We start from the raw sequence: 26,150 nt of genomic DNA, 5'->3' as shown, positions 1-26,150 counted from the left end.
GACACCATTCAGTGGACGGAACACACACACACACACACACACACACACACACACACACACACACACACACACACACACACACACACACACACACACACACACACACACACACACACACACACACACACACACACACACACACACACACACACACACACACACACTTTAGATCAATAGAATCAGGTGTTTAACTGAGTCTCTGTTTCGGTTGGATGCTTCAGCAGCCAATCACAGCGCAGCAGTAAAAAAAACAACCAATGAAACCTGAGGATGCCGATATCCAAAAGAGGCGGCCATATTTGAGTCTCAGAGTTTCACCGTAAAACGACGACAAAATAAAACGTTCAACTCCGTCTGAGAAGTTCAGCGAGGCGACGCCTGATTGGCCGACAGGAGACGGTCACAGAGACGTCTCGGCTTCTACGAGTCTCCGGTCGTCCTCGTTCTCCACGTTGATCTGGACGCTCGGCAGCTTCGCCTGGCTGAGACAACAACAACAACAACAACGTCAACAATATCATCAATGGCAACAACACCGACAACGACAACACCGTCAAAAAGAACAACAGCAACATCATCAACAACTCCAATAACGACAACATCAATGACAACATAAACAACGACATCAATAACAACAACACTGACGACAGTAACAACTGAACAGCATCAACAACTCCAATAACAACATCAACAATGACGACAACAAACAAACACGCGTCCTACACCGTCCTGTGAGACGCTGAAGAGTCTCTACCTGCTGCTGAGCTTCAGAGCTTTGCTGCCGTCACAGTTCTTAGAAACTGATTTCCAGATGCTGCTTTTGGCCATTTCATCTGAGATGTTGACCTCTGAAGGGTCGACGCTGCACAAACACACACACACACACACACACACACACACACACACACACACACACACACACACACACACACACACACACACACACACACACACACACACACACACACACACCTCCATGACACCGACTCACCGTCCCTTCAGGTTCCTGATGTTGAGGTCGGTTCCTCCGTCGTACGGCGGCTCGTCCTCCTCCAGCGTCCACAGAGAGAAACTCCGTCAGAGAGGAGGAGTCTGGAAGGAGTGAAGATGTCAGTTCTGTGAAGGCTCACCTCCTCCTTCTTCTTCTTCTTGTCGTCGTCCCTCTTCTTCTTGCTCTCCGGTATCAGGTCGTCCAGCCAGCTCAGCTCTCTCTTGGTGAAGCAGAAGTCACGAAGCTTCCGGATGAACACCAGAGCCAGAACCTGCAGGAAAGAGCCCGGTTTAAAGAGCCACTAGAACCAAACCTGGTGTCTCTCTGATGAAGTCGTCTCACCATCATGGGGAAGACGACGGCGGCGGCCGAGGTCTTGATGGACCACAGGACGACGAGGCAGGACATCTGCACCGCGGTGAAGACGTGGACCTTCCACAGGGGCACGTAGCGCAGGTAGATCAGGTCCGGCTGGTGTTTGGCCGGCAAGCCGAACAGTTTGATCCGGTCAAACAGCTGCAGGGGGACGAACAGACGGACGAGGCGTCAGAGACACCGACTTCAAGTAGCAGGACAGACGGAAAGGACACGGAAGACAGACCTGGATGCCTTTGAGCGAGGACACGCCCGTGTAGAGGAAGACTCCGTAGAGGACGGGCATCGGGATGAACAGAGGACAGAAGGAAGTCAGTGAAGACGTGAACCGTCTCCGTGAGGACCACAGGTGTGACCGTGCTCCCCTTGAGGGCGGAGGTCATGAAGACGGAGCAGCCCATTAGGACGAAGATCATGAAGCTGGTGACCCTCTGCTCCACGATGCCCAGGAACTTGGGCTGCTCGCCCGGCGCCGAGCACTCCGACTCCAGCTTCAGGCTGTTGACGTGGGAGATGGAGAGCACGGTCGCCGCCACGAACCACGGCAGGCCCATGACGGAGCAGACGCCCAGCATCACCGCCACCACCAGCAGGTCCAGGTGGTAGCCACAGCCCTTCTGAAGACCACAGAAAGAGTTTGTCACCACCGAGCCGCTCCGTCGTAGACAAACACCTCTCCGGACGGACCGGTCGTCACCTTCAGCTTGTTCTCCTTCCGGTTGACGATGACGGCGGTGATCTGCTGGTCCATGAAGACCAGGATGGTGCACAGCAGAGCGGGGACGGCGGCCGCCAGCAGCGTCCACCAGGGGTTCGGTCCCAGTGGGGAGATTAGCCACCCGCGAGTGTTAGACGTGGGCTGAAGGGACCGAGACAGACTTTACAACGACACGCTGAAGCTCACATCTTCATCGATCGACGCCTCCTCCGGCCTCTGCTGCTGCAGCCTCTAGGGGGCACTAGACTCTCAGAGCATTAAGAACCATCATATTAATATAACATTAAGAACCATCATATTAATATAACATTAAGAACCATCATATTAATATAACATTAAGAACCATCATATTAATATAACATTAAGAACCATCATATTAATATAACATTAAGAACCATCATATTAATATAACATTAAGAACCATCATATTTACAGACTTGACAATAATTAGCGAGCTAGCTTGTCCATCTCCAGAGCTGAATAATTAGCTAGTTAGCTAGCTTAGCTTCGTAGCTGGAGATGACCAAGCTAGCCACTAAATTAGAAAATTCAATAACTTAATGATTCATCCATACACATCGATATTTACAGATAAATAACAACTTTGTACGGAGTATTTTCTGCGAACAGTGTTGCATGAAAGCACGTTGGAATTAGCAAGCTAGCTAAGTAGCCATCTGTAGTAGTTTAGTCTATTAAAAACATTTCTCATATTGTAGCTCACTAGCATCAGTTTATCGTCTCAAACGTTTCACACGGACGAACTAAAGCGAAACGCTGCTCAGCGATCCGTCTCTCGTAAATGTAGGACTTTAAAGTCAGAGAATATAAAGTTGTTTTCTGGTGACATCACTCCTCACTGATGTGCTTTAACAACAGGAATAACATTTCCATCTCTGAATCCACGCGGTGACTCTGGTTCTTGATTGAAACATGAAACATCATTTGTACAGAAGGTGGAAGGTTGGAACGTGGATCTGAGACACAAACTAATATTTACCTATCGGCTTCAAGTGCTCCTCTATTATATATATTATTATTACTATCGTGTAATACAGACTTAAACTGGTGACGAAGGCTCCATCATTGGCTGCAACAGTCTGGAACAGGTGGTGGAGAGGAGGACACATATATATATATATATATAACATATATATATATGTTATATATATATATATATATGTAACCCGGACCAGCCTCTGCACCACCTGCTGCAGGCACAGACGGGTCCAGATCCAGGAGCACATGCTGCAGTCAGACGTTAGAATAAATCATCCACATATAACACATAACACCGCTACACTGGTGACTGTTTGCTGTGGTCAATCTTTGCACTCCTGTTTATTTTAGCTTAGTTAATAATACCATACTATTTGTATTGCATATATTGTATGTACTTTTATTTTCTACTCTGTTACTTTATTGCTTTAGTTGTTTGCTGCTGTAACAAACACGTTCCTTTGGGGATGAATAAAGTATCTATCACTGAATGTACTGTCACTATCAGTAACTGTTAAAGCTGATAAACATTCTGTTCTTCATGTTGAACAGTAACAGAAGAACCCGATAGACTCACTGAGGCACCTCGTCAACAAACGTCGTTCAATGATTAACGTCAGGTTGATAACGCTGTAGGGGGTCAGCGGTCACCTGGAAGCGGTCCGGACGTCCAGTTTGGGTGAAGGAACCCCGACCAGGTAATCCACCAACACCATGACCATGATGGTCAGGAAGACGGCAGACACAGAACTCTCTCATTTAACCCTTTAGAACCGTTGATCATGACTTCAGTACATACAGGTTTAGAGCCGGGTGTCCAAACTACGGCCCATGGCGGCCCGTGGTGCATTTCTAATTGGCCCGCAGCAAATTCTACAAATATAATAGAATGTGTATGAAGGCAAATCACCGTCACTGTCCCAGAGCGCACATGAGATCCACGCACGCATTTTACTTTGACGAGCGCTTTAATATCACTCCGCGAGCAAAAGTCGCTCTCGAGTCTTTATGCTGCTCGCTCTCGAGTCTTTATTCTGTTCGCTCTCGAGTCTTTATTCTGTTCGCTCTCGAGTCTTTTTTCTGCTCGCTCTCGAGTCTTTATTCTGTTCGCTCTCGAGTCTTTATTCTGTTCGCTCTCGAGTCTTTTTTCTGCTCGCTCTCGAGTCTTTATTCTGCTCGCTCTCGAGTCTTTATGCTGCTCGCTCTCGAGTCTTTATTCTGTTCGCTCTCGAGTCTTTTTTCTGCTCGCTCTCGAGTCTTTATTCTGCTCGCTCTCGAGTCTTTATTCTGTTCGCTCTCGAGTCTTTATTCTGTTTGCTCTCGAGTCTTTTTTCTGCTCGCTCTCGAGTCTTTATTCTGTTCGCTCTCGAGTCTTTATTCTGTTCGCTCTCGAGTCTTTATGCTGTTCGCTCTCGAGTCTTTATTCTGTTCACTCTCGAGTCTTTATTCTGTTCGCTCTCGAGTCTTTATTCTGCTCGCTCTCGAGTCTTTATTCTGTTCGCTCTCGAGTCTTTATTCTGTTCGCTCTCGAGTCTTTTTTCTGTTCGCTCTCGAGTCTTTTTTCTGTTCGCTCTCGAGTCTTTATTCTGCTCGCTCTCGAGTCTTTATTCTGTTCGCTCTCGAGTCTTTATTCTGTTCGCTCTCGAGTCTTTTTTCTGCTCGCTCTCGAGTCTTTATTCTGTTCGCTCTCGAGTCTTTATTCTGTTCGCTCTCGAGTCTTTATGCTGTTCGCTCTCGAGTCTTTATTCTGTTCACTCTCGAGTCTTTATTCTGTTCGCTCTCGAGTCTTTATTCTGCTCGCTCTCGAGTCTTTATTCTGTTCGCTCTCGAGTCTTTATTCTGTTCGCTCTCGAGTCTTTTTTCTGTTCGCTCTCGAGTCTTTATTCTGTTCGCTCTCGAGTCTTTTTTCTGTTCGCTCTCGAGTCTTTTTTCTGTTCGCTCTCGAGTCTTTTTTCTGCTCGCTCTCGAGTCTTTATTCTGCTCGCTCTCGAGTCTTTATTATTCTTTGGATAAACCGGATATTACTGACGCAGACGTCAGGGGGAGATGTTCAGATTGCGCTACAGGTCAGGAGCAAATAATGTAGATTTCACTGCACGGGTACTTTGACTTTCTGCACTTAAAGTACATTTTGCTGATAATAACATACTTGACTAAGGTTTTGAATGCAGGTATTTGACTCGTAGTGGATTATTGTTTCATCAGTATGGTATTATGTTTACTGCAGTGAGGATCTGAATACTGTTTCATCCACTAACTACTTGTCAGTGATTTAACAGTTAATATACAAACAGTGGTCCCTCCTCTGGGCTCCAGATCTTTGAGCAGGTCCACATTGTTGCTCATATTATATAAAACTACATTATATCTCTTCTGTAAACACAGTATGATTAAATATGATCGCATCATGTTTTCATCAATTAAGATCAAAGTGTCTTTGAGCTGTTTGTCACAGTTTGACTATCAAACACACATCGTCTGTAATAGAATGATGGAGTGAATTCAAAGCAAATGTAGTGGAGTAGTGTTTAGTGGATTGATAACCACCTCTAACAGACCTGACGTCTGTGTCAGAGTGATATCCGGTTTATCCAAAGACGAGCATTGTGACCAATCAGATGTAGAGATACAAGGGAGACAGGCTCCGCCCACTTACTGTCAAAAAGAAAAACTACTCGCGAGCGAGCAGAATAAAGACTCGAGAGCGAACAGGTTTAAGCTTCTCCAGACGGACTTCTTAGTTTCACCACTAGGTGGAGTTACAGTGTCGAACAAGGCAGCTTCTCCACGAAATAAGAGCGATCAAAGAAACGTTTAGCTTCGGATGATGACGCGTCCTACACTGGTGCCGAGCGAGAACAGAAAGTTAAGCAAACGGCAGCTAGCCAGCTCGCTCAACGACAGTATTTGCTAACAAAACACAAGAAGAAAGCCACAATAGCAGCTACGAGGTAGCTCAGCTCATCGCCCGCCACGGGAAACCTTTCTCAGATGGAGCCTCACTAAAGACTCGTCAGCTAACCTAAAACATCGAGTGTCAGATAAAGCTGGTGCTTTTGATTTTTACTCCATTGCATGTGATGAGAGCACCGATGCTACAGACACCGCTGGTCATTGTTTTGCGGGGAGTTGACGATCATTATATTTTTCTGTATGTGGCCCTCAGTGAAGAGGGTTTGGACCCCCCTGGTTCAGAGTCAGAACCTCTCAGGTACCTTGGTCGGGAAGTATCTCATTGTCGTGAACTGCTTGAGGAAGGAGGAGAGGAAGAAGGTGGTGAAGAAGAGGATGACAGACCAGAAGAGGACGTCTGGAACGAAGGGACCTTTGTGGCCGCAGGCCGAACCCACGAACTCCCCGTGAAGGTCTTGACAGACCTGGAGACACAGCGAGGTTTGACTCAATGAGTTGGATCAGGTTCAGAGGATGAATAAAGGTCTCAGCACTCCATCTTTCTGTTTCTGAGGAGTCGTAATAAAATAACTTCTGTCATCACGGTTGGTTCAGTAAAGACCTTCTGTGTTCCTGAACCACGATAATAAAAGAGGACTGTTTGATGAAGACTCAGGTCAGACCTTCACAGACAGCTCATCCCACCGGATGTTTCCTGAGGTCACGTTCTTGTTGCTCCACATCTGCTGGACTTGATCCGAGACGTTGGCAGGTGGAGAACACCGGCACCTGAACCAGGAACAGACAACTACCATGAGATCTGGATCATCAAAGTCAGACCTTAAAGTCTTCAGACATTCAGACATTCAGACCGTCAGACCTTTAGACCTTAAGGTCTTCAGGCCATCCGACCTTCATAAAGTCTTCAGACCTTTAGACCTTTAGAACTTAAGACCTTTAGACCGTCAGACCATAAAGTCTTCAGACCTTCAGACTGTCAGACCTTCAGATGTTCTCACGTGTAGAAGGTGAGGTTGTCCAGCTGGTTATTCGTGTCTATGGGGTACCGCTCCCCGAGGCGGACCAGCTTCTCCAGAGACTCGTAGATGAAGATGATGCAGATGAGCGAGGCGAAGGCCTCCTCGGTGAAGCGGGTGATGTAGCAGACCAGAGAGCTGGCGTCGGTGGCGACCAGCAGCAGGCAGAGGAAGGCGGTCCAGAGTCCGATACTGGTCCGCAGGGACAGGTAGGACAGACCGTAGTCACTGAGGACAGAAGGAGGCTGTTACAGGACATGTGATGTCTTTAGAGACAAAAACACAGATACCAGACCAGGATTCTAGATGGAGTCCACTTCATTCTTTACAAGAAAAAGGTAGAAAGTCTTTCATTCCAACAGAAGACTCGTTTGAGGACCAGGATCTGTACATTTCAACTCTTTGGTACTTTACTTTGAAAACATGTCGTTTAACGAGAGGAACGTTGTCATCAGCAGATTAAATGTCACTTCCACTGAGACCAGAGCTAATGAATGCTAAGCTAATGAACAGAGTTTACCGATCAACAATCAAACAATAAACAAACGGAGATGGATTCTGGAGGGAACTCAATCTCAGAACGGATGATTGAATGAGCAGGACTTAAAGGGTTAAATGAAGCTAAACACAGAATCATCTGAACTGGACTCTGTGACTTGTGTTTGTTCATCATATTTATCTGCAGCCTCTGCTGGTTTAAGACCTGACCTCTGGGACAACCAATCAGAGAGCAGGATGATCAATACTCCACGATCAGTGACAGAGTGGACCAGCTGGTTCTGGTTCCAGACTGGTTTCTGTGGACCCCTAGAGGTCACCGAGGGGTCAGTAAACAATGTCGACACCGAGGCCGTGGACACCGAGGCCGTGGACACGGGCGGCTTCTCTATAAAGAGCAGCAGCCTCAGGCCGCCTCGTTAACGTCCCTCATCATGTCTCGCTCGGTCCACGTCCTCGCGCTGCTGGTCCTGGTCTGTCTGACCCGGGTCGGCTCGGCTCAGATCAGCTCGGCTCGACCCGCCGACAGCCGGGCCGAGCTGAAGGAGGTTCAGGATGCTCTGGAGGAGCTGAAGGCCGAGAGACGGGGTGAGGCTGCATCTGACTTTAATATATGACATATCATACACATACTGTATATAAGTATATATAGATAGTACATCTATATATGTACTATATGTACTATATAGATAGTACATCTATATATACTTATACACAGTATGTATATAAGTATTTATTACAGTCACATTTATGTTGGTACCATCGGCTGTGGTTGAAAAGTCTAAAAGTTACTTCCTAACGTCCTTTCCTAACCACTTCTCCTTGACCTCTATGGAAGACGTCATGGGGTCAAGGAGAGATGTGAAGGAGACTTCATGAGGAGTTAGGAGACTAAACTACATCACTATGAAGCGACCACAGAGCTTTTTTACTTCCTTTGAGCACGTTTATGAGAATTAATATACATATATATATATATATATAATATATATAATATATTTACTGTTCATTTTATTTGTTACATGTTCAAGGTAAATAAATACAAAGACAATGAAACTAAAGGATGTCACAGTAAACTCATATTCATCAGCATGGATCTGATTACTTTATGACTGTATAAGTATATATATGTATATAATATATATATATATAATATATATATATATATAATAGTTAAACCTGTGTGAGATAAACATTGTTTGTTTTCATGAAGCGTCACTTTAAATGTTGCTGCTGCTGGAATTGAGGGTCGGGATTATCTTGTTTCCTTTGGTCAAGGAAGGTCCAGTGTTTCCTATGCTAAAGGAGCTAGGAAAGGAAGCATTGAAGCTCCTTTCCTTAGCATTTAGAGCATTCAACATGTTGCCACAGTTACCAAATGGAGCCGTGGATGATAAACAACAGTTCAGTGTGATCCTCATCTGAAGGTTTGGTCTTCTGTTCACAGCGATGAGCGATCGTCTGGAGGCGGCTGAGAGGGAGCTGAAGAGGGTCAGAGGTGAGAGATCCACGACCTCAGAGGTCAGAGGTCACTGTGATGAAATAATGAAAAGTCTGAAGTGTGACGCTCTGTGAAATGCCTTTGTTCAGAAACTCCTAAAGTCGCCTTCGCCGCCTCGCTGGGAGGAAACGGTGTCGTGAAGACTACAACCGGCAACAAAGACCTGGTCTACAAGGACGTCCTGACCAATGTGGGCGGGGCTTACAACGCAGAGACAGGTGAGGGTGAATACGATGTTTATGAACAGCTGGTTGGTGCTGTTAAAGCACCACAGAAGAAGAAGTGATTATCATCTTCCTCCTCCAGGTGAGTTCACCGCCCCGGTTCGTGGAGTCTACTACATCCGCTTCACAGCCAACGCTCCCACCAACTTCCCCATGAGCGCCGTGCTCTACAAGAACGCCAACGAGATCCAGCTGATCGCCCACGAGCAGCCGTCCGGAGAGGGCAGCGACACGGCGTCCAACGGGGCCGCCCTGATGCTGGAGACGGGGGACAAGCTGAAGATGGTTCTGTGGCTGAACACGCAGATCTGGGACAACAGCAACCACCACAGCACCTTCAGCGGCTTCCTGCTGTTCTCCATGTGAGGAAGACTCAACTGTTACTGCAGGAAATACAGGGCTCTGATTGGCTGGCAACTGTCTGTAAACGTCACATGCTTCATCCCCAGCAAGGCTCCAGAAGACAGGGAGACCACGTTCTGTGTGAGAGTTAAAGCGCGTACGATGATTATTATAGTCGGTGGTCCTGCTCTACGCACGAGTACCAGAACTCTAGAAATAGAACTTTAGCTGTTAGTCTGGAGCTCTGCAGAAGAACGTCTACCAACACCACTTACACTACTACAACTATCATCAACACCACTTACACTACTACAACTATCATCAACACCACTTACACTACTACAACTATCATCAACACCACTTACACTACTACAACTATCATCAACACCACTTACACTACTACAACTATCATCAACACCACTTACCCTACTACAACTATCATCAACACCACTTACCCTACTACAACTATCATCAACACCACTTACACTACTACAACTATCATCAACACCACTTACCCTACTACAACTATCATCAACACCACTTACACTACTACAACTATCATCAACACCACTTACACTACTACAACTATCATCAACACCACTTACACTACTACAACTATCATCAACACCACTTACACTACTACAACTATCATCAACACCACTTACACTACTACAACTATCATCAACACCACTTACACTACTACAACTATCATCAACACCACTTACTACAACTATCATCAACACCACTTACTACAACTATCATCAACACCACTTACACTACTACAACTATCATCAACACCACTTACACTACTACAACTATCATCAACATCACTTACACTACTACAACTATCATCAACACCACTTACACTACTACAACTATCATCAACACCACTTACACTACTACAACTATCATCAACACCACTTACACTACTACAACTATCATCAACACCACTTCTAATACCACCAACATCACCAACACTGATACTTCCACCACTACATTTACAACTACCAACATTATTACATTACATCAGTCATTCAGCAGACGCTTTTATCCAAAGCGACTTACAATCAGTGTGTTCAACATAGTATTCAGCCTAGACTAGCACCAGAGTCTGAACCTGTAGACTAGCACCAGAGTCTGAACCTGTAGACTAGCACCAGAGTCTGAACCTGTAGGCTAGCACCAGAGTCTGAACCTGTAGGCTAGCACCAGAGTCTGAACCTGTAGACTAGCACCAGAGTCTGAACCTGTAGGCTAGCACCAGAGTCTGAACCTGTAGACTAGCACCAGAGTCTGAACCTGTAGGCTAGCACCAGAGTCTGAACCTGTAGGCTAGCACCAGAGTCTGAACCTGTAGGCTAGCACCAGAGTCTGAACCTGTAGACTAGCACCAGAGTCTGAACCTGTAGACTAGCACCAGAGTCTGAACCTGTAGACTAGCACCAGAGTCTGAACCTGTAGACTAGCACCAGAGTCTGAACCTGTAGACTAGCACCAGAGTCTGAACCTGTAGGCTAGCACCAGAGTCTGAACCTGTAGACTAGCACCAGAGTCTGAACCTGTAGACTAGCACCAGAGTCTGAACCTGTAGACTAGCACCAGAGTCTGAACCTGTAGACTAGCACCAGAGTCTGAACCTGTAGACTAGCACCAGAGTCTGAACCTGTAGACTAGCACCAGAGTCTGAACCTGTAGACTAGCACCAGAGTCTGAACCTGTAGACTAGCACCAGAGTCTGAACCTGTAGACTAGCACCAGAGTCTGAACCTGTAGACTAGCACCAGAGTCTGAACCTGTAGACTAGCACCAGAGTCTGAACCTGTAGACTAGCACCAGAGTCTGAACCTGTAGACTAGCACCAGAGTCTGAACCTGTAGACTAGCACCAGAGTCTGAACCTGTAGACTAGCACCAGAGTCTGAACCTGTAGGCTAGCACCAGAGTCTGAACCTGTAGACTAGCACCAGAGTCTGAACCTGTAGACTAGCACCAGAGTCTGAACCTGTAGACTAGCACCAGAGTCTGAACCTGTAGACTAGCACCAGAGTCTGAACCTGTAGACTAGCACCAGAGTCTGAACCTGTAGACTAGCACCAGAGTCTGAACCTGTAGACTAGCACCAGAGTCTGAACCTGTAGGCTAGCACCAGAGTCTGAACCTGTAGACTAGCACCAGAGTCTGAACCTGTAGGCTAGCACCAGAGTCTGAACCTGTAGACTAGCACCAGAGTCTGAACCTGGATGAGAGCTCTTACAGGGAGCCAGTGTAGAGCACGGAGAAGGGAGGTTGAGGGAGAACTTGGGGCGATTGAACACCAGACGAGCTGCAGCTTCCTGGACGAGCTCCAGAGGTCTGATGGCCGACGCCGGAGCTCCGGCAAGTAGAGAGCTGCAGTAGACCAGGAGGGAGATGACCAGAGCCTGGATGAGGACCTGCACCGTCTCCTCAGTGAGGAAGAGGAGAATCCTCCTGATGTTGTAGAGCAGGAATCTACAGGAGCGTGTAACCGATGAGATGTTTGCTGAGAACGAGAGACTTGTTTTGTGTCTTTGTGTTAAAGGGTGAACCTCCTAAAGACTTGTTTTGTGTCTTTGTGTTAAAGGATGGACCTCCTAAAGACTTGTTTTGTGTCTTTGTGTTAAAGGATGAACCTCCTAAAGACTTGTTTTGTGTCTTTGTGTTAAAGGATGAACCTCCTAAAGACTTGTTTTGTGTCTTTGTGTTAAAGGATGGACCTCCTAAAGACTTGTTTTGTGTCTTTGTGTTAAAGGATGAACCTCCTAAAGACTTGTTTTGTGTCTTTGTGTTAAAGGATGAACCTCCTAAAGACTTGTTTTGTGTCTTTGTGTTAAAGGATGAACCTCCTAAAGACTTGTTTTGTGTCTTTGTGTTAAAGGATGGACCTCCTAAAGACTTGTTTTGTGTCTTTGTGTTAAAGGATGAACCTCCTAAAGACTTGTTTTGTGTCTTTGTGTTAAAGGATGGACCTCCTAAAGACTTGTTTTGTGTCTTTGTGTTAAAGGGTGGATGAACCTCCGGCAGAGTTTGACGCTGAAGCCAAACTGAAGACTCTTCAGGCTTCAGTGAAGCAGCTTCAGACAGACAACCTGGGTCAGTCTCAGTCTCAGTGAGGACGTCTTTGTCCCTCACCAGTTATCAGAAGCTGATTACTAGTTATTGACCAGTTATCAGAAGCTGATTACTAGTTATTGACCAGTTATCAGAAGCTGATTACTAGTTATTGACCAGTTATCAGAAGCTGATTACTAGTTATTGACCAGTTATCAGAAGCTGATTACTAGTTATTGACCAGTTATCAGAAGCTGATTACTAGTTATTGACCAGTTATCAGAAGCTGATTACTAGTTATTGACCAGTTATCAGAAGCTGATTACTAGTTATTGACCAGTTCATTGTTGCTGTGTGTGTTTACAGGAGTCAAAGAGAGACTAGAGAGCACCGAGAGGGAGCTGAAGGCCACGAGAGGTCGGTCACTTCCTGAGATACTTGCGATATAAATATATAAATATATATATATATATATACACATATACATATATATATATATATATGTATATATATCTGTTGTGTTTCTCTTCAGACGTACCGAAGGTGGCGTTTGCGGTTTCTCTGGGAGGAAACGGTCTCCAGAAGACAACGTCAGGAAGCAGAACTCTCATCTACAAAGACGTGCTGACCAACGTAGGACAAGCCTACAGCTCTGAGACGGGTCAGTGTCTCAAACCCACCGACGCCTCCACAACATAGAAACACTAGAGAATAAACTCACAACGTTTATTCTGTTTGTTTCAACTGTGAAAGATTATTTATGAACATTATTTGTTAAAATATTACTCTTTAGATTAAATACATATTTATTAATGTTGAGGGAAATTCAGATTTGATTGTTGACACTTTGTAAATGTTTGTTAAATAACATTAAATATAACAGCTGTTTTGTTTCGTAACTCTTCCTCCTCACACCTTCCTCTTCCTCCTCACACCTTCCTCTTCCTCCTCACACCTTCCTCTTCCTCTTCCTCCTCACACCTTCCTCTTCCTCCTCACACCTTCCTCTTCCTCCTCACACCTTCCTCTTCCTCCTCACACCTTCCTCTTCCTCCTCACACCTTCCTCTTCCTCCTCACACCTTCCTCTTCCTCTTCACACCTTCCTCTTCCTCCTCACACCTTCCTCTTCCTCCTCACACCTTCCTCTTCCTCCTCCAGGTGAGTTCACCGCCCCGGTTCGTGGAGTCTACTACATCCGCTTCACAGCCAACGCTCCCACCAACTTCCCCATGAGCGCCGTGCTCTACAAGAACGCCAACGAGATCCAGCTGATCGCCCACGAGCAGCCGTCCGGAGAGGGCAGCGACACGGCGTCCAACGGGGCCGCCCTGATGCTGGAGACGGGGGACAAGCTGAAGATGGTTCTGTGGGACGAGACGCACATCTGGGACAACAGCAACCACCACAGCACCTTCAGCGGCTTCCTGCTGTTCCCCATGTGAGGAAGAGTCCTCATCTTCATCATCATCACCCTATAGAGGACGTCACTGACGGACACCTTCATTATATCATTATTGATAATGATATTAATTATGATATTACTGTTATTAATATTAATGTTGTTACTAATATGAACGCTCTGCTTGTCTGTGGCTGTCGGACATGTTGGAGTCCTGTTGACTAACATTGTGATGCGTTCAGGATCCTTTCAGTATTGTGTGATGTGTTCAAATGTAACAATAATCATTTGATTAAAGGAGCTGTTTAAAGATGTTTTCACATGAAGATAAAATAAATATTAGAGATGAATTCAAGAGAAAACGTCTCTATTATTTCATATCTATGTTATTAAAGCTGCGCTCTGTCTGCTGACAGATGTGTGTGTGTGTGTGTGTGTGTGTGTGTGTGTGTGTGTGTGTGTGTGTGTGGACTCACTCTCCAGATCCTCCTTCTCAAAGTTGGTGTTGAGGGTGGAGCTGGTCTTCCCCTGGTCCAACACAGCCTCCTCATCGTTACCCTGAAGAAGAAGAAGAAGAAGAAGAAGAAGAAGAAGAAGAAGAAGAAGAAGAAGAAGAAGTAGAAGAAGAAGAAGAAGTAGAAGAAGAAGAAGAAGAAGAAGAAGAAGAAGAAGAAGAAGAAGAAGAAGAAGAAGTAGAAGAAGAAGAAGAAGAAGAAGAAGAAGAAGAAGTAGAAGAAGAAGAAGAAGAAGTAGAAGAAGAAGAAGAAGTAGAAGAAGAAGAAGATCAGCTACTGTTGGTTATTTTTGAGGAGACTAGAAGCTTCATTAGATAACGGAGCTGACTGGTCCCATTAGTCCAGTGATCTTCAACCGCTGTGCCACGACACCAGTGAGCAACACACCACAGAACCCAGAAGAAGCCTCGTGAGGACCAACACATGAGATCTGGTCGTTATGTCGTCAGCATGTATCCGGCCCAACAGAACATCATGTTCATCAGAACTGAACACCACAGAGCTCCGGGACCACACGTGGTGATGTGAGCTGCTTTATGTGCAACATAAGGAAGCATCTCACTGCTGAACCTCCAGCTTCAGGGACGTGACGTCACAGACATGTGACGCAGTGAAAGTCTCCTCCGCTGTGTTCACGACATGTTGCTGATAACTGGAGCACTCGGCTCAGAGTTCACTCTGCGATTTGCTGACTTTGCAGCTCAGAAATGTAAATCTGAACTGCTCAGCGATCCGTTTGCAGGTGAAGTGGAAAGAGCTCCTGTGCACATCCACATGGAGCTGATAGACCTCCAGTGTGACTCTACCCACCGGCATGGAGGAGTGTTACTGCTGAGCCGACTCTACTGCAGCTCAGACGCTCTACGATAGTAAACTAAAGAAGATGTGTTTGGACTCATTAAGTGAAATTGGACATTTTCTCACAGCTCACTGGTGTTCCGTGGCACAGCGGTTGAAGATCACTGCAGTAGACCATGCACACGTACCAGTTCACTAACTGGTCCCAGTAGACCATGCACACGCACCAGTTCACTAACTGGTCCCAGTAGACCATGCACACGTACCAGTTCACTAACAGGTCCCAGTAGACCATGCACACGTACCAGTTCACTAACTGGTCCCAGTAGACCATGCACACGCACCAGTTCACTAACTGGTCCCAGTAGACCATGCACACGCACCAGTTCACTAACTGGTCCCAGTAGACCATGCACACGTACCAGTTCACTAACTGGTCCCAGTAGACCATGCACACGTACCAGTTCACTAACTGGTCCCAGTAGACCATGCACACGCACCAGTTCACTAACTGGTCCCAGTAGACCATGCACACGTACCAGTTCACTAACAGGTCCCAGTAGACCATGCACACGTACCAGTTCACTAACTGGTCCCAGTAGACCATGCACACGCACCAGTTCACTAACTGGTCCCAGTAGACCATGCACACGCACCAGTTCACTAACTGGTCCCAGTAGACCATGCACACGTACCAGTTCACTAACTGGTCCCAGTAGACCATGCACACGTACCAGTTCACTAACAGGTCCCAGTAGACCATGCACACGTACCAGTTCACTAACAGGTCCCAGTAGACCATGCACACGTACCAGTTCACTAACTGGTCCCAGTAGACCATGCACACGCACCAGTTCACTAACTGGTCCCAGTAGACCATGCACACGTACCAGTTCACTAACTGGTCCCAGTAGACCATGCACACGTACCAGTTCACTAACAGGTCCCAGTAGACCATGCACACGTACCAGTTCACTAACAGGTCCCAGTAGACCATGCACACGTACCAGTTCACTAACTGGTCCCAGTAGACCATGCACACGTACCAGTTCACTAACAGGTCCCAGTAGACCATGCACACGTACCAGTTCACTAACTGGTCCCAGTAGACCATGCACACGTACCAGTTCACTAACTGGTCCCAGTAGACCATGCACACGTACCAGTTCACTAACTGGTCCCAGTAGACCATGCACACGTACCAGTTCACTAACTGGTCCCAGTAGACCATGCACACGTACCAGTTCACTAACTGGTCCCAGTAGACCATGCACACGTACCAGTTCACTAACAGGTCCCAGTAGACCATGCACACGCACCAGTTCACTAACTGGTCCCAGTAGACCATGCACACGTACCAGTTCACTAACTGGTCCCAGTAGACCATGCACACGTACCAGTTCACTAACAGGTCCCAGTAGACCATGCACACGCACCAGTTCGCTAACTGGTCCCAGTAGACCATGCACACGTACCAGTTCACTAACTGGTCCCAGTAGACCATGCACACGTACCAGTTCACTAACAGGTCCCAGTAGACCATGCACACGTACCAGTTCACTAACAGGTCCCAGTAGACCATGCACACGTACCAGTTCACTAACTGGTCCCAGTAGACCATGCACACGTACCAGTTCACTAACTGGTCCCAGTAGACCATGCACACGTACCAGTTCACTAACAGGTCCCAGTAGACCATGCACACGTACCAGTTCACTAACTGGTCCCAGTAGACCATGCACACGCACCAGTTCACTAACAGGTCCCAGTAGACCATGCACACGCACCAGTTCACTAACTGGTCCCAGTAGACCATGCACACGTACCAGTTCACTAACAGGTCCCAGTAGACCATGCACACGCACCAGTTCACTAACAGGTCCCAGTAGACCATGCACACGTACCAGTTCACTAACTGGTCCCAGTAGACCATGCACACGTACCAGTTCACTAACAGGTCCCAGTAGACCATGCACACGTACCAGTTCACTAACAGGTCCCAGTAGACCATGCACACGCACCAGTTCACTAACAGGTCCCAGTAGACCATGCACACGCACCAGTTCACTAACAGGTCCCAGTAGACCATGCACACGTACCAGTTCACTAACTGGTCCCAGTAGACCATGCACACGTACCAGTTCACTAACTGGTCCCAGTAGACCATGCACACGCACCAGTTCACTAACTGGTCCCAGTAGACCATGCACACGCACCAGTTCACTAACTGGTCCCAGTAGACCATGCACACGTACCAGTTCACTAACTGGTCCCAGTAGACCATGCACACGTACCAGTTCACTAACTGGTCCCAGTAGACCATGCACACGCACCAGTTCACTAACAGGTCCCAGTAGACCATGCACACGTACCAGTTCACTAACTGGTCCCAGTAGACCATGCACACGCACACGTACCAGTCCCAGTAGACCATGCACACGCACCAGTTCACTAACTGGTCCCAGTAGACCATGCACACGCACCAGTTCACTAACTGGTCCCAGTAGACCATGCACACGTACCAGTTCACTAACAGGTCCCAGTAGACCATGCACACGTACCAGTCCCAGTAGACCATGCACACGCACCAGTTCACTAACTGGTCCCAGTAGACCATGCACACGTACCAGTTCACTAACAGGTCCCAGTAGACCATGCACACGTACCAGTTCACTAACAGGTCCCAGTAGACCATGCACACGTACCAGTCCCAGTAGACCATGCACACGCACCAGTTCACTAACTGGTCCCAGTAGACCATGCACACGCACCAGTTCACTAACAGGTCCCAGTAGACCATGCACACGCACCAGTTCACTAACTGGTCCCAGTAGACCATGCACACGCACCAGTTCACTAACTGGTCCCAGTAGACCATGCACACGCACCAGTTCACTAACTGGTCCCAGTAGACCATGCACACGCACCAGTTCACTAACTGGTCCCAGTAGACCATGCACACGCACCAGTTCACTAACTGGTCCCAGTAGACCATGCACACGTACCAGTTCACTAACAGGTCCCAGTAGACCATGCACACGCACCAGTTCACTAACAGGTCCCAGTAGACCATGCACACGTACCAGTTCACTAACAGGTCCCAGTAGACCATGCACACGCACCAGTTCACTAACTGGTCCCAGTAGACCATGCACACGTACCAGTTCACTAACTGGTCCCAGTTCATACGTACCAGTTCTCTGGACTCTCTCTCCATAGTGTCTCAGTCTAAAACACAGTCAACCTCCTCAGATTTACTCCCAAAAGGCAGAAAACCGTCCAGAAACCAGAGAAACACTTTGTGAGTGAACTCTGTAAAGTTTAAGAATCTGTGAAGAAAATAAATCCAGAAGTTTGGACTCAAAGTTCAGCTTCAGAGTGTTCATGTATTTATAGAGCAGAGAGAGAAGAAGAAGGTACAGGAGGCGGAGCTTCACTGAACACAGCAGGAGAGAAGAAGAATCAACAAGTCCTGAATCAAGACCATCAAGTCCTGAATCAAGACCATCAAGTCCTGAATCAAGACCATCAAGTCCAGTCCATGAGTATCTTCTCTTTGTGTTTTTCATCTGTAAATATGAAATGTTTTCTATTTTTCAGTAACACAGTATTCATTCATTCATTCATTCATCAGTAAATAGATGAAATGAAGTTACTTCATCCTGTGAGTAAAGAGTGAAGACTTCACATCAGGGAGTACAAAGTACACAAATAAATACACACAATTATACATCATATTAGTGGACGCTGTCATGGTAACGTGATGCGTCGCGTTCATATTCACACCATCAAGTCCTCACACACACACACACACACACACACCCACACACACACACACACACACACACACACACACACACACACACACACACACACACACACACACACACACACACACACACACACACACACACACACACACACACACACTCCCCAGCTGACCTCATTGAGTCCTGGAGGGTTCAGGGTTTGAGGGTTCAGGGTTTGAGGGTTGAGGGTTCAGGGTTTGAGGGTTCAGGGTTTGAGGGTTCAGGGTTCAGGGTTTGAGGCTTTAGGGGGACGTTGGGATTGGGCCCTGCTCTCACACATCACCATGGTAACAGCAGCATCATCACAACAGGTGCCTTGCTCAAAGGGCCCTCACACACACACACACACACACTCATCACTGACCTCACAGACTCATCTTCTTCATCATGTGTCGTGTTTGTGATTATCTGCAGAACGATGGAAGTTTTACATTAAACATGAAACATTACAACTAAGTAGTACAATCAGCGACCAGCGCGTGCTTTAAAGAGACAGTACACCTTCAACATGTACCGGAAGAAGCTCACGAGTCTAACTCATCTTTTAAACGAACTTCATTAACGGGAGGGACGAACCATCTCGTGTATTAACGGGGTACGGTGCGGACTGACTGGTGACGCGCATCGTTACGTCACTTTCCGACATCCGCGTGCTCCCTAAAAAACAAAAGCAGTTTTTTTTGTTTCCAACCGGAATATAACTAACGTGACAACGACACTTTTTACTTTTTCTTACTTTTTGTCTGTTTCTGCCTCCATGTTTAGTTTGGAGCTAAGTGTCGCGAACAGCTCACACTTTACGGTAACTTACAGACGTGAGGAGCGGTCGGCTCGCGCTGGTCTTCCTCCATCAGAGCAGAGCGAACATCCGGGAATTCTGAGTGGAGGAGTCCAGATGCAGACCACGCCTCTTTGTTTGATTGACAGCTCAGTGAAGCGACCGTTTCATAATCAACCAATCCTCGAGCCGGAAAGTATTTAATGGGCGGAGCTTAATCTGTTCAAGAAACAAATAACTGTATTATTGATTATAATATATTTATATTAACTGATACATTGGTGCATTTTACATTATTACATTTATTGATACATTTTTTTTAATTATTTTTATTATTTTTCCAAAATCTTATTTCCACACGCATTTCACTATAAATGTGTTTTATTTATTCGTTTGCATATTTTGAAAAAACAATAATTAACAATAATTAAATCTGATGAATTTATACTTTCTCTACTCAGACATGAATATATAATTGAGTATTAAATAATAAATGAGTTTAAATTGAATAAAACCTGAACAGGTAGAGAAGAGAGTACCTGAACAGGTAGAGAACAGAGTACCTGAACAGGTAGATAACAGAGTACCTGAACAGGTAGAGAACAGAGTACCTGAACAGGTAGATAACAGAGTACCTGAACAGGTAGAGAACAGAGTACCTGAACAGGTAGAGAACAGAGTACCTGAACAGGTAGTGAACAGAGTACCTGAACAGGTAGTGAACAGAGTACCTGAACAGGTAGTGAACAGAGTACCTGAACAGGTAGTGAACAGAGTACCTGAACAGGTAGTGAACAGAGTACATGAACAGGTAGTGAACAGAGTACCTGAACAGGTAGTGAACAGAGTACCTGAACAGGTAGAGAACAGAGTACATGAACAGGTAGTGAACAGAGTACCTGAACAGGTAGAGAACAGAGTACCTGAACAGGTAGAGAACAGAGTACCTGAACAGGTAGTGAACAGAGTACCTGAACAGGTAGTGAACAGAGTACCTGAACAGGTAGTGAACAGAGTACCTGAACAGGTAGAGAACAGAGTACCTGAGCAGGTAGAGAACAGAGTACCTGAGCAGGTAGAGAACAGAGTACCTGAACAGGTAGTGAACAGAGTACCTGAACAGGTAGTGAACAGAGTACCTGAACAGGTAGTGAACAGAGTACCTGAGCAGGTAGAGAACAGAGTACCTGAACAGGTAGTGAACAGAGTACCTGAGCAGGTAGTGAACAGAGTACCTGAACAGGTAGAGAACAGAGTACCTGAGCAGGTAGAGAACAGAGTACCTGAACAGGTAGTGAACAGAGTACCTGAACAGGTAGTGAACAGAGTACCTGAGCAGGTAGAGAACAGAGTACCTGAGCAGGTAGTGAACAGAGTACCTGAACAGGTAGAGAACAGAGTACCTGAACAGGTAGAGAACAGAGTACCTGAACAGGTAGTGAACAGAGTACCTGAACAGGTAGTGAACAGAGTACCTGAACAGGTAGTGAACAGAGTACCTGAATACCTTAAAGGTTCATCAGAGTTTCTGTTGAAGTTCTCATGTTCTGCTGCTACAACAAAGTAAAGTTTATCACAATGCATTGTGGGAAACACAGGATGTGACTTAGAAAATCACACATTGTGTGGAGAAGATGAACATAGTAAAATGTGTATTATGGAAGTCATTTGTCCCACCCTGTAAGACAGGCCCTGAATGCACCACTGTTGGAGTTTTTCATCTGAAGATGTAAAGCTGAATCATGATTGTTATTATATATATATATATATATATATAATATATATATATATATATATATATATATATATATATATATATATATATATATATATTATATCATGATATGAATCAGACTGAATGTTTCCTCAGCAGCTCCTTCAATGCTCTCACATTATTACATCACGTCTGGAACGATCCATGCTCAACACCTGAAACGTCTGAAATATCATTATTATATGACTCAGCACTTTATTGATTATTATCTTTGATCAGTGATTATTATTCATAATAATGTAGGTGACAAAGAAAAAAAACTTTTCAAACTGTGAATCAGTGAATTTGGGATGTTTGTGATTTGAATATTGAGTAAGTATGACAGACTCACCTACTTATGATTGACACATTGATAATATCTCAAAAAGATGGAAAAGCTCGTATCGATGGTGAGATAATACATCTCAGAGAACTGTTGATTCTTATTTTCTGCTGCTGTCATCATTATAAATGAAATCTATAAAATGTCATAAAACTGATTCTCATATAGAAACAGAAAGACAGAGATCTCCTTCCTCATTACTGAACATTATGTAAATATTATGGGCTGTCAAATCATCTTCTTGAGTCAGCTGTTGATCCACGACTCTTCACTGTTTAAAGACGTCGCTGTGAAGAAGACTGTTAGTATTTAAGAGCAGGCGTACAGAAAGCTGCTGCTGTCTTCAGGTCAAACTCAGACTTCATTTACAATCAGGAAGAATTCAGTCTGTGAACGTCCGTCTGCTGGTTTGATCAACATGTTGGCACGTTTCTCCTCATCGTATCAAATAATAAAGCACATGGATTGGTTGTAGCTGTAAAGACAGTATCTTCTTCATGGGTAAAGTGGTCTCAGAGGAGGGTCCAGACTCAGAGATGTTCTGGATCCAGACCTGGAAGGGGAGCCAACACCCACGATACCCGCTCAAAGCTCTCACTCTGCTCATACGAGGGCCGTCTCCACAGTCACCGTCCCAAAACCTCCACCAGACTGTGAAGAGGACCATCAGAACCAACAGAGTCCAGAATATGTGAAATATAGAATATTATGCAGATTCAACAGAATATTTAATGTGACACTGGGACACAGCTCAAGACTACTACAGCTTCAATAAAACCACTGTTGATCAATAAAGAACCAAAAAACAATACAAGACAATACAAAACAATAATAAAACGATAATAAAACATTAATAAAACAATAATAAAACGATAATAAAACGATAATAAAACAATAATAAAACAATAAAGAACCAAAAAACAATACAAAACAATACAAAACAATTAAAAACAATAATAAAACAATTAAAAACAATAATAAAACAATAATAAAACAATAATAAAACGATAATAAAACGATAATAAAACAATAATAAAACAATAAAGAACCAAAAAACAATACAAAACAATACAAAACAATTAAAAACAATAATAAAACAATTAAAAACAATTAAAAACAATAATAAAACAATAATAAAACAATAATAAAACGATAATAAAACGATAATAAAACAATAATAAAACAATAATAAAACAATAATAAAACGAGAATAAAACAATAATAAAACAATAAAGAACCAAAAAACAATACAAAACAATACAAAACAATAATAAAACAATTAAAAACAATAATAAAACAATAATAAACAATAAAGAAACAGAAACCATGGAAGAACCAGACTGTAACAGTTTTATGTATTAGTGTTCACATCGTTCTTGTTTCAGCTGTTATAACACATTTATTGTTTCAGAGGGACTTGTAGCATTAATGTTCTATAAACAAACACAAGCTCACACACACTCGACACAATTGCATTATTTTAATGTAATTGTCTTGTTGTTCTTTTGTTGTTTGTAATGTCTTCTGCATAAGTAACTTAATGTTTCTCATGTTGTAAAGGGTTAATATTATAAAGGCTTCATATGAGCCCAGCTGGCTCTCTGCCTCGTCTGCTCTGTGATATTATTTATCTCTTATGTTTGTTTATTTTTATTGTTTGAATTGTGTAAAATGAATAAACTAAACTAACCCCGCCCCCAAAAACAACAACAATAAACAACCAATAAACAACGAATAATAATGAGAAACCAGCAACAGGAACAGAAGTTTAAATAGTTTAATGTTTATTAAATATTGTTATTTAAAATAAAGTCAAAGCAACAAACACCATAAACATGAAGCGTCTAACAGCTGATTTATACTTTATTCACCAACTGAAGATGAATCTCATGTTTGTGTTTGGACGTTAGCTTAGCTTAGCATAAAGAAGCTGATTATGTGACGAGATTCAAATACTTATTAATGCAGAAACTTGAATCAAAATGTTTCTATTGATCTAATGTAATCAGCCAACACCATGTTGTATTTATACACAGGAATACACAGTTATACACAGTTATACACAGGAATACACAGGAATACACAGTTATACACAGGAATACACAGTTATACACAGGAATACAAAGGAATACACAGTTATACACAGGAATACACAGTTATACACAGGAATACACAGTTATACACAGTTATACACAGGAATACAGAGTTATACAGAGTTATACACAGTTATACACAGTTATACACAGTTATACACAGTTATACACAGTTATACACAGGAATACACAGTTATACACAGTTATACACAGTTATACACAGGAATACAGAGTTATACACAGGAATACAGAGTTATACACAGTTATACACAGGAATACACAGTTATACACAGAAAACAAAGTGCACGTCTGGAAATGATGTTTATGATAAAACTATTAATTGTTCAAATAACTAGAAGTCCATAAGTGAATAATAATGTGAGCTCCAATATCTAATGTGTTCAGACAAACTGACAAGGTGAAGAGAAGATGAATCAGTAATAATGAATAATCATGTTACAGACTTTAAACATAAAGAAGTATTCAAAATGATCAGCAGCTTTAACATGAACACAAGAACCTGCTGCAGTACTTTAGTTTATAGTTTATAATCTATGATGCTATTAATGTCAAACATTAAAGTGCTGTTTACATAACTAGTGCCGGGCAAGTTAACGCGTTATTATCGCGTTAACGCGTTCATTCATTAACGCCACAATGATGTTATCACACGTTAACGCAGTTTTTACTTTATTATTATTCTAACAGATGCTACAGAGACAAGCTAACAGATGCTACAGAGACAAGCTAACAGATGCTACAGAGACAAGCTAACTGATGCTACAGAGACAAGCTAACTGATGCTACAGAGACAAGCTAACAGATGCTACAGAGACAAGCTAACTAATGCTACAGAGACAAGCTAACAGATGCTACAGAGACAAGCTAACTGATGCTACAGAGCAGTGGAGACACGCTGCAGGTTGGTGTTGTGAAGACGTCGGTCTGAGGAACGTTCTCATGACGTCACGTATGAGCCTCAAGACGCACCGTCACCAGAAGAACACACGAGTTGTGTTAAAGGAGAGACGACAACAGCGACGCGTCACAACGAGCACCAGCTGCTGCTCTCACTGAGACTACTGGACATCGCTGGGTGACCTTCATCACCTCTGAGTTACAGCATCATAGTGATGAAGAGGAGAACACACAACACACACATTGTGATGAAACGTGTTGTTCATGTTGTTCATGTTCACACACTGAGCACAGAGAGAGAAGAGAATCCTGCTGTTAACAACAACCGGATGAGTTTAACGTGTTCACACCACATGTTGTTGACCTTTGACCTTTAGTTCATAGAGCAGCACTTTAACATACAAGAGACCAACACACTACTTTAGATTCATTATGAACTTTAACATAATGAGATTAATCACAATTAAACATTGTAATCCTTGCCCAGCACTAGTATTAATACAAGCTGCTCAGGTTAAACTGAATATTTGTACTTGTAACAGAGTATTTATATTAGTACTTTTACTGCTGTAGAGGATCTGAGTACTTCCTCTAAAGTGATGTTTAGATGTTCTCCTCTTTAGAATAGAACCTGACCCAGGATCAGTCTGAACCTCCCGTCTATCTGGAGCTCTGTGGCGCCCTCTGGCGGTCCAGCAGCTCTCAGTCCAGCTCTTCATCTTCATCATCTTCATCACGGAGCCGTCAGACCGGCAGGTGGAGGTCTCTGCTGGGCGGAGTTCAGCATCAGCGGCCTCCTCAGGTGAGCCAGGACCAGGTGCCTCAAGCTGCCTGGCGGCTTAGAGCGAGACAGAGCAATGGATTGTGGGAGATGAGGTCTGTGAGGAGGAGGATGATGATGAAGGAGTTAAAGTGACACGACAACAAGCCTCCTCTTACTGGCGGAAAGGTTTTTACCTGGTGAGTCTGTAGTGCTGTTTGCTGTGGAGGCCCTGCAGTCTGGGTCCATGGGGCCCCCCCAGGCCCGGGGCCCTCAGGTTCCTGGACAGAGCCGAGAGAGAGTCTCTGTAGACCAGACCACGACGAGACGTCACCAT

The 26,150-nt window shown here is 44.5% G+C and overlaps 1 pseudogene across 1 annotated transcript; it reads right to left on the bottom strand.

The window, feature by feature from the left end:
* LOC306699755 (sodium bicarbonate cotransporter 3-like) lies at nucleotides 1-26,150 on the bottom strand (annotated as a pseudogene). Its single transcript, XR_013767709.1, has 16 exons — nucleotides 26,011-26,150; nucleotides 25,707-25,884; nucleotides 14,523-14,604; nucleotides 13,787-14,031; nucleotides 9,407-9,543; nucleotides 8,886-8,981; nucleotides 7,721-7,819; nucleotides 6,995-7,240; nucleotides 6,659-6,764; nucleotides 6,288-6,460; nucleotides 3,735-3,833; nucleotides 2,064-2,225; nucleotides 1,593-1,983; nucleotides 1,334-1,507; nucleotides 1,002-1,262; nucleotides 1-493 (listed from the first exon to the last, which is right to left on the bottom strand). The product of XR_013767709.1 is annotated as a sodium bicarbonate cotransporter 3-like (transcript).

Source organism: Pholis gunnellus (assembly GCF_910591455.1).
Source record: "Pholis gunnellus genome assembly, chromosome: 8".
Taxonomy (NCBI): Eukaryota; Metazoa; Chordata; class Actinopteri; order Perciformes; family Pholidae; genus Pholis; species Pholis gunnellus.
Note: the sequence above shows the minus strand (reverse complement) of the source record. Positions and strands in the feature narration are given on the sequence as shown.